The following is a 12,631-nucleotide window of genomic DNA, read 5'->3' as shown; positions in this document are numbered from 1 at the left end:
TGCGTGAGAAATACAACTACAAAAATATTCGAATCCCACGTTTTACCCCACCGGTGGACAATTGTGCTGTGCCGTGCCCATCCCTTTGTGTGCTGGTGATTTTTGGACGTTCCAAATCAAGCGGTAAGTGGTAGTTTTGTAAGTTGTAGATTTTGGGAAACTCTGAGCAACTGAACACCCTTTTTCCTAATTTTTATAATTATTATTGGTCCTTCGTTAGCTCTCCAACATTTCTGTGGTCCTTCGAACCGGATCGTGTTCAGTTGCTCAGAGTTTCCCAAAATCTACAACTTACAAAACTACCACTTACCGCTTGATTTGGAACGTCCAAAAATCACCAGCACACACTAAATGATTTCACATCTACATATACTTTATCAAAAACCGTTCGGCCAATCTGACCTCTAACTAGACTTATTCTTATCCAAATAAATTATACCACAACACGTGGTTTATCTAACTAATTAAAATCTTTTATGATTACCCTCACAAAAACTTTTTCATAGAAACAATACCACAAACGTGGTTTTAAGATCACTTTAAAGCAGCACATAATTACACTTCACTTATCTTTCACAATTGGAGCGACGCGACGTTTCGATCAGCGGCGTCACACCAGCACCAAGTGCCGCTGACAACAGCGTTGCCCATCGCTTTGTGATCATCGGGCACCAATACCAAGTGCTGCCGATGACAGGCAGTAGCCTGTTGCTTCGAGGAGAAGCCGCATCCACGATTGCTAAAAGCATTTGAAAAGTATTAGTATTTCGACAAGAAAAGAATTATCGTATCCCACTTCTGATGTGAGATTTTAGATAAAAAGAGAAGTTAAGACAGTGGGCTTTAATAGTGATGATAAATTAAATCCAATGATTACTAATGAAAGTTATCATTTATCAATTATTTGTCAGGTAAGGCCAAATAATAAGTAATTAAAAATCAAGCAAAGCATCTGCCGTATTATTTCAAAGTAAGAATCCTAATCATCTAAACAGGCTTCTATAATAATTAGAAGCTAACAACCTAGTGTTTACTTTTATCTCAATGTGTAAAATAAATAGCACAAGAGGGTAGGTGATAAATACAGAAGTAAAACCAACCAAGTCGAATAATAATTGAATTGTATTGTTCAGCATTGATCTATTTATATTAAAATGAATCTACCACCCATTTCGCTAAGGTGTTTAGTCATGGAGAAGAAAGGGCAAAGAAACTCCATAACACACATCTTTTAAAACATTAGAACGTTGAGCAAAGTAGTAGGTACATATTTGGTACACAGTTACAACAGGTAACCTATAAAAGGCAAATGATTACATTACATTATAATTATAATACAATATAAGAATACTTAACTTCAGTAAGGTCCGCTGTGTTTGCTCTGGGCTGTCGATACAAGACTGTCCCCTCTCTGTCGAGGTAGGGTACTTTTATAACACTGCCATCGCAAACCAGGCGGATGTCGACTATCACATGATCTTAATATTAATCATTATTTATTTTAGGTTTGTTGACAAAAGGTATGTTGACACACCCAATTTACAATAATAAAATCAGTGACATTGATGGTCTACGTATTAATAATTTACAATAATAATAAGCGACTTAAATTGTCAGTTTACACAACATTATTATTTCACATAATAGCTATTGCCAACTGTATGTTGACAATAGCTTAGTATAATGTCACTCTTAGTGCATTGACAGTATTTAATTTACAATGAATAATTAGTTACCAGTATTGACAATTCACATAATATTATTTATCGTATTGTCACATTCCTAAATATTAAATTAAACAACATACAAGAAAAGATACTATTCAAATCATACCCTTTCCGTACATTGACAGTATTTAATTTACAATTTTACAATGAATAATTAGTTACCAGTATTGACAATTCCCATAATATTATTTATCGTATTGTCACATTCCTAAATATTAAATTAAACAACATACAAGAAAAGATACTAATTAAATCATACTCTTTCCGTACATTGATATTGAATCCGGAAACGGAATTACGATTCTGTTTTAAATATCACAACAAACATTTACTTCAGACTCCCAAGTTTATGATTAGATGAATTTTAGCATAATAATTATGTATCCAATTTTATCGTAATATAACACACGCTTAGTATAAGATTTTACGTCTCACCAAACGCTGCTAGAATTCGAGAGTCGAAACACAATACCGTCAAAGTAAAATGTACTAAGCCTTGAATTGAAGTCAAAAATTCAATGCCACTGGTTTTAATTTGGCTACGTTTCCGCTTGGAGCGCTGGCTGTAGATGTGTAGACAAACTTAAGCTTTAAAACAAGGCAATTAAGATCCAGTTTACTATAATGTGGAAGGTTTTCGACACTCGAATACTATCAACGTTGGTGAGACATAAAATCTCGTACTAAGCGTATCTACCGGTTATAGCTGCAAACTATCTAGTTTTTCTCAAAAACCTTTTATTTTAATGTTCTCTTCTTTTCAATTGTTCACTCTTGATAGATGACGTGGCTAAGAATGTATTGTCATTGCGGCCCTTGGGATCCCCTTCCATCGCTTTTAGTTCGTATTCGTTTCGTGTATTATGTCGTTCTCTTTAAGCCGATTAACGCCTAAAGAACCATAATCATAATCATAATCATAATCATTTATTTATTTTGCTCAGATATGGTAGGTACATGTAGAACTAAGGTAAATTTATTTCTTCAAAGAAGAAATAAATGGGAAATAGGTAGTTATATATTTTAATGGAGCTAATTAAATTAAAAGAGAAAAAATCCTATAATAAAATACCTAATAAGGATAGACGCAGACTTTGACGAACTTGTACGGAACGTTAGGTAAGGCACCTTTCAGTATTTCGGTACCCAATCGAGATCCCATCATTATTGCGGTCAGGAACTTCCAATAGGAATCGAACTAATATCGCATCATTCGCTTCACAGAGTTCACGGTAGAGTACACTTTACGTGAGTTCCCAAGGTTTTGTTGTTATTTAATTTGATCTCTCTCTTGTAACTTGAAAATACAGTTGAGCGTTGAGTTAACGAGTGTGCAATTATTATATTATCTACGTGAATATATATCCAATCCGCACTGGGCCAGCCTGGTAGACTATAACTAAAACCGTCTCCTTTTAAGAGGAGACATGTGCTCAGTAGTGAGCCGGAAATGGATTGATCAACAAGTGCTTTATTTAAAAAAATGTTTGACTTTGACATTTTATTTCTGAAAAATGCTTGAAACATTGCACTAATTTAGTTACTCGTTCTTGACTCCGTTGTTCATCTCTAATAATTTATAAATGACTAGACTAGATGATCCCCGTGACTTTGGCCGCGTGGATTTAGGTTTTTTTTAATCCCGTGGGAACTCTTCTATTTTCCGGTATAAAAAGTAGCGTGTCCGTCCCCGGGATGTAAGCTAACTACAGACAGACAGATACACTTTCGCATTTATAATACTAGTAAAGTATTATTATGGAAGTATGGATTATTTAAATAATGATTTACTGTTACTAATTAGCAGCACTTTAATTATGCTTGTTTTTACAAGGGTAAATAAAGTACTACTTTATTTAGGTTTATCTTTTTACAAGGGTAAATAAAGTGCTATTTCCAAATTTTGTTCCAAAAATCTTAGCTCGTTCTCTGCGAAATGACGCCGGCTGTTTACGTTCATTATTGTTAAAGTTTATACGCATTCGCGACGATCATGAAGACTCATTTTGGTGTGAGGATTTTATTTCACAAAGCGAGCGTGGATTATGGAGCGAAGTTTGGAGGGTTCTTCGTTAGTTGCTCACTCACAGGTGGAACCGCGAGACGCCTTAAATATGTTAATAGTAATTACATCACAGTTTCCTACTTGCGTGTTATTATGTACTTGCCTTAACATTTACATCGTGAAACATGCAATTTTCATTTAAACCTGTCCCTTTGTTTCTATTTCGATTGCTTTTGTCCTGACTTCTGCATTGTATCTTGCGAAGCTTTCTATTTTGTATTGGGTAGGTAAAACTAGTCGGGCTAACGTCGACTAAATACGTGAGTAGGTAAAGCCGGTTTCTTCTTACATGTATAATAGGTAAAAGTAAGAAATATGACGTTTTCACAGATAAGTATTAAATAACCCAAATTCTTACAACACTCTTAGTATGAGCAAGTCCACACAGTTTTTTTTTAAATAGATATAGCGAGCAAACGTGCAGGCGGGTCACCTGATGTTAAGTGATTACCGCCGCCCATGAACATTTGCAGCACCAGAGGAGCCGCCGATGCGTTGCCGGCCTTTTAGGAATTTGTTGGTCCGTCCCTTGAATAACCCCATGTTGTAATCTAGTCTAGATTCGACCTGTTTCAGCGGATTATAGCAAATTAAGCTTTTAGTTCATTGTATATCATGGATTTCCGCAAAGTAACGCCTGCTTCTATACAACATATCGTTAGTTTTACAACGCCATATAGGTATACTGCGGTTGGATATTAATATAAGGTAGGGATGAATTTAGCATGGTGTGTGCCCGGGATTTGCAGGTGCTCCTGTAAACCAATTAATACCCCTGTGTAAACACGACTGTCGACTACCCATTTATAGTTAATAGAAACAATTAATCTCGTGTCCCGAAATCCAGCGGGGCGTTTTAGATTTTAGACAATTTACAAGTTGACGACCTCCCTGGCGCAGTGGTGTGCGCTGTGGTGTGCGCTGTGGTCTTATAAATGGGAGGTTCCGGCTTTGATACTCGGCGAAACAATTAAGGAATTTATGATTTCAAAATTATCTCTGGTCTGGTGGGCCGTGGAAGGCTTAAACCGTGGCTAGCTACCACCCTACGAACAAAGCGGTGCCGTCAAGCTATTTAACGTTCCGGCACGACACCCTGTAGATACCGATAAGGGATTAAAAACTACCATACCTCTTCCAAGAAAACTCGCTTACATCTGACTTCCACATTACTTAACACCAGGTGAGATCGCAGTCAAGGGCTAATTTGTAATAGAATTAAAAAAAAAAACTTCAAAACTACGGCAATGAGTTTGCAAAGAGAAACTACTCTGCCTCCTTTGTCCATATTTCCATCCATACATACTATTATAAATGCGTAAGTGTGTCTGCCTGTCTCATCCGTTTAAAATCATCTCTGTTCTGGTGGGAAGCTTAAACCGTGGCTAGCTACCGCCCTACGAACAAAGCGGCGCGGTGCCGTCAAGCTATTTAGCGTTCCGGTACTACAGCCTGTAGAAATCGATAAGGGATTAAAAACTACCATACCTCTTCCAAGATAACTCGCTTCCATCTGACTTCAACATTACTTAACACCAGGTGAGATCGCAGTCAAGGGCTAATTTGTAATAGAATTAAAAAAAAAAATTACTTCAAAACTACGGCAATGACTTTGCAAAGAGAAACTACTCTGCCTCCTTTGTCCATATTTCCATCCATACCTACTATTATAAATGCGTAAGTCTGCCTGTCTCATCCGTTTAAACGATTTTGACGAAATTTGAAAATCCCGGAAAATGAAAGAGTTTCCACAGGATATTTAAAACCCTAGATCCACGCGAACGAAGCCGCGGGTATCATCTAGTTATTCGGTATCGTAACTTGCAATAGTTGGTAACATCTTACAGATTTCCAAAAATGCATTTATTGTGTTAGCATTTACCTACCATCTAAGCAGGTATCCTATAATGTAGCATATAAACGATTAAAATCTTACAGTATCTTACGTTCTATAATTTACTAATTCCATACGGACATTTTTACGTCTACATTAATCCCGACATCCGCAAACTAAGCTGAGAATCCTTATTTAACTGCAACTTTTTAATTAACGCTCATATTAATACCTCACAAAAAGAGAATTGCCCGCTTCCTGCCCCATCCGCCGGTTTGAGGCGCTTATTAATAAAAAACTCATGGTATAGTCGTGATTTATACATGACAAATTCATGTTTAAGTAGGTAGCGCGTAAATTATTAAAGCCTCTCATTTTACACATTTAAGATCTAAAGTAGCTTGTATGCTACTTCCTCATATCTACTTACCTTACCTTAACTATTTTCATATGTGCTTTTTTTTAAAGAAAAAGTAAATTGTCAGATGTACCTAAGTACCTAGTAACGATCATGTTTTAGTTTTTTGGGAATGTTACTATTTTCATGTTTAAAAAGCCGTCCTCAAAATGGTCAGGGGAAAGTTTATCGAGTTAGTTTTTATGTCAACACTCAAAACAATAACAATCTTTACTTGATACTGTAACATAATATAACTGCAGCCATCAAACACATAAAATTTGAAGCGTTTTGAAGAGCGCTTTAATATTATCATCCACATCAAGATTAATACTATACTCAAGATTAATACATACTACATACATACGAATGTGTCTTTCTGTTTGGTACTTTTTTATGGCTCAGCCGAAACTGATAATATTTTGCAGATTTTAATTACCAGATAGATAATTCTAGGCTGTGAAAAGCTAGCAGAAGATGGACAGAGAGCATAATATATAAATTGTAACATTAGTACGGTTACTCAAATTCCATACAGACAAAGTCGCTGGCAACAGCGAGTATTAAATCAAAACAACGAACTAGTTAATTCCCAGGCGAGTCGAAATTTTTTAAATAGTGGGCGGAGTAGCAACAGAGAAGGTAAGCCTTAACGTGGGCTGTTTGATCTCGGCTTCTACTGATTGTTATGAGAGAGATCGCCGCAAGCTACCTGCGGTAATTTTAGACTCAAGAAATTACTCTTAATAATAAATGTACCCACTAATTTCGAAAACAAAAAAGTTTATCTTCCTTGAAACGGTCAAGATCATACAGGGATATTATCTTTGACTCATTTGAAATTCTTCTTTTCCTGTCGAATGCTCATAAATGTCTTTCCTTTTTTAAATTCCTTGGCACCTTTCGTAGTTTTACCGTGTACGAAGTATGTCGCCGACGTTATATCATTTGCAAGCAATTTACAAGCCCTGGCTTTTTGGCGCTATTCCAAGCAAGCACTCGGATCCAAGTCATCTGTTAACTTTATTTGAAGGTTATTGCTTACTTTTATTGGACGCTAGCTGATGCCCGCGACTTCGTCCGCGTGGAATTGGCTTTTTAAAAATCCCGCGGGAACTCTTTGGTTTTCCGGGATAAAAGTTACCTATATTAATTTCCGGGACGCAAGCTACGTCTGTAGCAAGTTTCATATTTAAATCGGTTAAACGCAATAGGCCTTTAAGAATCTCGTGGGAATTCTTTGATTTTCCAGGGTAAAAAGTAGTCTATGTCCGTCCCCGGGATTCAAGCTAACTCTGTACTCTGTAGATACCAAATTTCATCAAAATCAATTAAACTATTGGGCCATAGAGCTAGCAGACAGACAGACAGACTGACTGATAGACAGGCACACTTTCGCATTTATAATATTAAGTATGGACTAGTATGGACATGAAATTCTCCTAAGTCTAGTCTTAGTCGTAACTGACCTTGTGTAGTCTGATCTCTGCTTACAAACAACGAACATGGCACTCACAAAGTTGCGTGCGACTTATTGCCGTATAAAATTCGAGCTGGGTCATTTGACTTAATAGGAACGTACTTATGGCATAGCCAGTTCCATTTCGTTATTCAAGACTATAACAGCGCCGAATTTCGGTTGCTTAATCACTTTTACGTTAAATAAATTATTCATTCTTAACGTGCTGCGTCTAACAATTTGCTGAATTATGAGTCAGTTTTGAGATGCTTATTCAAGGCTTCAAGGCAAGGCAAAGCTTTGTCTTTGATGCTGAGTTGGTGGAAAGGTCGTTAGTTCGTTACTAATTTCGTTTGTCTTTTGTTTTTGTAAGAGGGTATCCGATTGTCGTAAAATTCTTAGTTGGTAAAAATCTTTGTTTTCTAGCGACATTTCTTTAATTTTCGTCGTTGTCATCAACCGATAGATGTCCTAAGATGAACATTATAAGTGTAATGTAGGCAATATTATGCCACGATCTTGCGCCGCCTGGATCCAGCGGGCTAAAGCCTAAATACCAATTTTCATGATTATAACCGTGTTTTTTTCATTTAATCAAAAGCTTCTATGGATATAACTAGAAAACTGATTGACTTTCGTACAAGCTTTTATCCTCTATGGGTGCAATCCCCAAAAATCCTTTCACAATGAGCGTTTACGTTATAAAAGTATCCTACTGTCAAAATTTCTATATAACCCCAGCGGTTTAGGCTGTGCTTTGATAGATCATTCTTTGAATAAGTTAGTCAGGACAATTCTTTTTATATGTATAACTAGCTTATTTCCGCGACTTGGTCCGCGTAGACTACACAAATTTCAAACCCCCCATATTTTACCTCCGGGATTGAATTTTCAAAAAAAAATCTTAGCGGATGTCTACGTGGTAATAGCTATGCCGAATGTCAGACCGATCCGTCTAGTAATTTGAGCTGTGCATTGGATTGATCAGTCAGTCAGCTTTTCCTTTTATATACATAGAAGATTTACTTCGATTAGAGACATAATTTGTATTTATTTAAGTACTCAAGACGTATATTTTCATCTAAAAGCCCGTCAGTGGCGTTTGTACAGTAATATTAAAGCTTTGTGTAAAACTGCGTTTTAGAATAGCTCATTCTTACGGTGTATTACAACAAACAATATAGGTATTGACATTCATAAACGTATTTGCTTGTCATTGCTTTGTAACGGGGTATGATTGACGGCATACAAATTCAACGTTTGAAGTCTCATACTTTAGATATTTAGATCATTTACGATAATGGTTGCTTGTTACTAATGTACTATCTAAAAAAATCATAGGAGAAACACGCAAATTGATAATGTCCTGTTCATCATCATCATCATCGCCGGCTCACTACTGAGTACGGGTCTCCTCCCGGGAATAGAAGGGTTTGGCCACAGTCTACCACGCTGGCCAAGTGCGAATGGGTAGACTTCACACACCTTTGAGAACATAGTAGAGAATGTTTTACTTCACCGTCAAAGCAAGTGATATTTAATTGCTTAAATGCACTTACCTACCTACAATACCTTACAATCCACAATTGCAAAGAATCTCTACATCTTCTGAGGATGCCCCGGTGTCAGGGCGAAACGTGCGTCAAGTGTGTTTTGGGTTTGTGTGGTGCTGCGTGGTGGTAGTGCGTATTGCTTGCTTGGTGGCAAGCTTTTCCTGCATGTTTAGCAGTGGGAGGGAAATTAAGCTTCTGGTTCATTGTATATCATGGATTACCGCAAAATAACGCCTGCTTCCATACAACATTTAAAACCTTTACTATCACTGCTCTATGTCCTAATGGGGGCATTTTCTGCCAATTATAAACGCATAAGAAAGTTTCGTCTAAAGAACGCGAAACTAGTCGTCGCCGCCGTTTGAATTACATTTGCATACTCACTGAACTACCACTCTTGAGTTCTTGACCACTAAGTTTGTTGAAAGAGAATTTTTGTTTGGCGATGTTCAAAAGGCATTACTTAGTATGCGCTGAGCGAGCACGTGACGGCATGCGCCAGCGTCCGCTCGCACCTTCGCCTATACTTTAATGTCACTATAAATAAAAGCCGTATAAAAAATTGTTTACGATTTTAGTTTGAGAATGTAACTAATTTTAGCATTTCATTTTGGGATATCTCGTCTCTTTGTGAACCAACCGTAGTATTTTTATATTCGTAGGATGTTTTAATAGTTAAGGAACATACTTTTAACGTCCCTGCTCGTATATTTAAGTAAATATTAATTACTATGAAAAGTGGGGGTTTAAATTACTTTGCTAAGTGGGGTTTTTATAATAAAAACAAAATATAGGCTCAAAGACTTTTCCCAAAAAGCAGTGTAACGTAACAAATCATGGACAGGACATGACATGTATTTTTTAAACTGAAATGGGGTTAGTTAGATTTTTGTTTTTAGAAAATGTTTTAAAACATACCTACATAAGTACTTTCCTATACTATTATTACATTTTTCGTTCTTTGTTTTCATGGTGTCAGCTTCTAATACCATAGATTGGTTACCGTAGGTACAGACAGAGTGTTTCGTATTTTCCAGGTTAAATTTGCGTGTAATTCGATGCGGTATGAACACGATTGACGCTAATCCTATTTCCTTATTGTTGGCTGGGAATAAAACTGTAATTCAATAATGTATCTATAATATTTCATTTCACAGAAACGTTGGTTATCTGTCGATGTCGAATCTAATGGCCTAAGAGCCAGTGCCTGCCAGACCTCCCTTATTTTATAAAAGCTGAATGTTTCTCTGCGTAATGTCCCCAACACTGGGGAGATGTTTGGATGTTGGTTTGAATCATTGTTTTTGTTGGATGATTGTTGTTTGCGTGGAAACTGGAAATTTTGCCTAAAATGAAATTTGAACACGCATTCCACGATACGAACAGCTGATGTTAGTTAAGCAGCCACATTGCTTGAATGGCACTGGAATGGCCATGTGCACCTTTTAGATGATATGTCCGAATTCCGAATTAACACTGAACCGTTATTTAAACTTTTCATCGTCTGTTTTATTATCTGACACAGATAATTGTCACATCCTGTTTACCTGCTTACTTACTTGTTTTACTGCATAATATGGAGTGATTGTCATCATAAATTCACATCCTGTTTTTTAGTTGCTTACCACTAACCGTTTTCATCAGATGTAGAACAAGCAATGCAACGGTTAAACATATTCCCAGAAGCCAAAGGCAAAATCATACTCGACCCATCGCCAGCTCACTACTGAGCACGGATCTCCTCTTAGAATGGGAAGGCCTATAGTCTGCCACGCCGGCTCTGAGGCATGCACGAGAACTCTGAGGTTGGTTTGATGGTTTTTCTCACGATATTTTCCGTCACCAACGGATATATTTTAATTGCTTAAAACGCACATACCTAACTCAGAAAAGAGACCTGAGATCGAATCCCCAACCTCCCGAATAGAAGACCGACGACCACCAGGCTATCAGCGGCCCGTTACATTGCTGCACTACAGGAGGCAGCCATAGCGCGACCGTGGCCGCAGCGACGCAGCAGTAGTTCTTCTTCCACGATTGTAATGGCATTTTTTACAGTATTCAAAACTAGTCGCTACGCTCATAGTCGCACAGCCTGGCTGCCTGATACGTGCCAGGTCTTAATAGTTACTTAAACGTGCGTGATTTGATTTGATTTGACGGATTGTACAGTGCGTTATCTTTTTTTAATTGCTCCTGAAACATTTCAGATTGCTTAAATCTCAAATATAAAGAAAATTACGGTAAAATAACAATTTTGCAAAAGTAAACTATAAATGTTTTAAAAGTAAAACATGTACGTATTCAACATCAGTGGTGTTTATTCGTAAATAGGTACCTAGTTGAATAATGCCATTAGCACTTTCATTTTTTAAATTAATAATTAGATTATACAGATAAACACTTCCGATCTCAATTTAGCGACATAACATTCACAAAGTAGTTTAGAAATTAAGTGCTCAACTACTTTTTTGACCGACTCCACATACATTATAGGTACTTAAAGACGTTTCTACGATACACATGGGAAGTAGTATACGTGGGAACGTAACTGATAAACAATTTCGAACGGTATCATCGTAGTTCATAATGTTTTGGTGCATTGTTTCATTTACATTCATTTCCCATGAGTGTGCTTCGAACAAAGAAAGAGAAAAATCTAAGCATGCGCACTATAGCACCAGTTGTTGCAATTTATGTTCAAGATGTTTGCAATTTCAGTACTTTTGCTGGAAAGAAAATATAAAAAACAAAAGAATAAAAATGAATAATAAAATATACTTAATAGACGTATACATTATAGAAAAAAAATCTTGATTTTTTATTTGCTTTTTTGCCTTTTTGGGTCTCTGTAATATCTTCTCCATTCTCCATTATCTCCCAAAGCCACCATGATCCAAATAAACATCCAAACAAACGTTCCTCAAAGTGTTAGAGACAATACGCAGATAAACTTTCAGCTTTATAAAATAACGGAGGTCTGGCACGTGCTGGCTATTAGTCCATAATCTTTGTCAAGATTCTTTCCATTATCGTGTGTATCGACTTTGTAGCGACTTATTCCCACTATATCGATTATTATCAAAACATCCGCAGATTGATTTCTTTTTACACTGATTGATAGTCAGCTTTTCCGTCGTGCTATTTCCTATATAAACTGGGATTTAATTAACCCATAGTACCTACTTTTTCACTTTTATGAGTTGACTTATCGTCATCAATAGGCTAATTAGCTATGCGCTTATAAAGTGGTCTAGTTAAGAAGCATTTTAAATATTTCCGTATTTAATAGGTAAGTACGAGTACAAGGAATATGTGATGAAAAGTGGTAAAATAGTTTAGGTTGGATCGCACTTGTTCTAAGTTCTAACTATTTAACATGTTCACGATACGTTTACGTAGGATGAAGTCGCGGGCATCAGCTAGTAATGTTATAAATGCGAAAGTGTGTCTGTCTCTCTGTCTGCTACATTTTCACCGCCTATCCGTTTAACTAATTTAAACAATATTTGGTACAGAGATAGCTCGCATTCCGGCCACGGACATAAACTACTATACAACTCGGAAAAACAAAGATTTTTCCACGGGATTTTAAT

At 36.7% G+C, this 12,631-nt stretch overlaps 1 protein-coding gene across 2 annotated transcripts in view; it reads left to right on the top strand.

Annotated features, from left to right (window-relative positions):
- Positions 1-12,631, top strand: part of LOC117992680 (band 4.1-like protein 4) — a 75,928-nt gene that overhangs the window by 18,977 nt on the left and 44,320 nt on the right. The window lies entirely within an intron of this gene.

Source organism: Maniola hyperantus, chromosome 2 (genome assembly GCF_902806685.2).
Source record: "Maniola hyperantus chromosome 2, iAphHyp1.2, whole genome shotgun sequence".
Classification (NCBI taxonomy): domain Eukaryota; kingdom Metazoa; phylum Arthropoda; class Insecta; order Lepidoptera; family Nymphalidae; genus Maniola; species Maniola hyperantus.
Note: the sequence above shows the minus strand (reverse complement) of the source record. Positions and strands in the feature narration are given on the sequence as shown.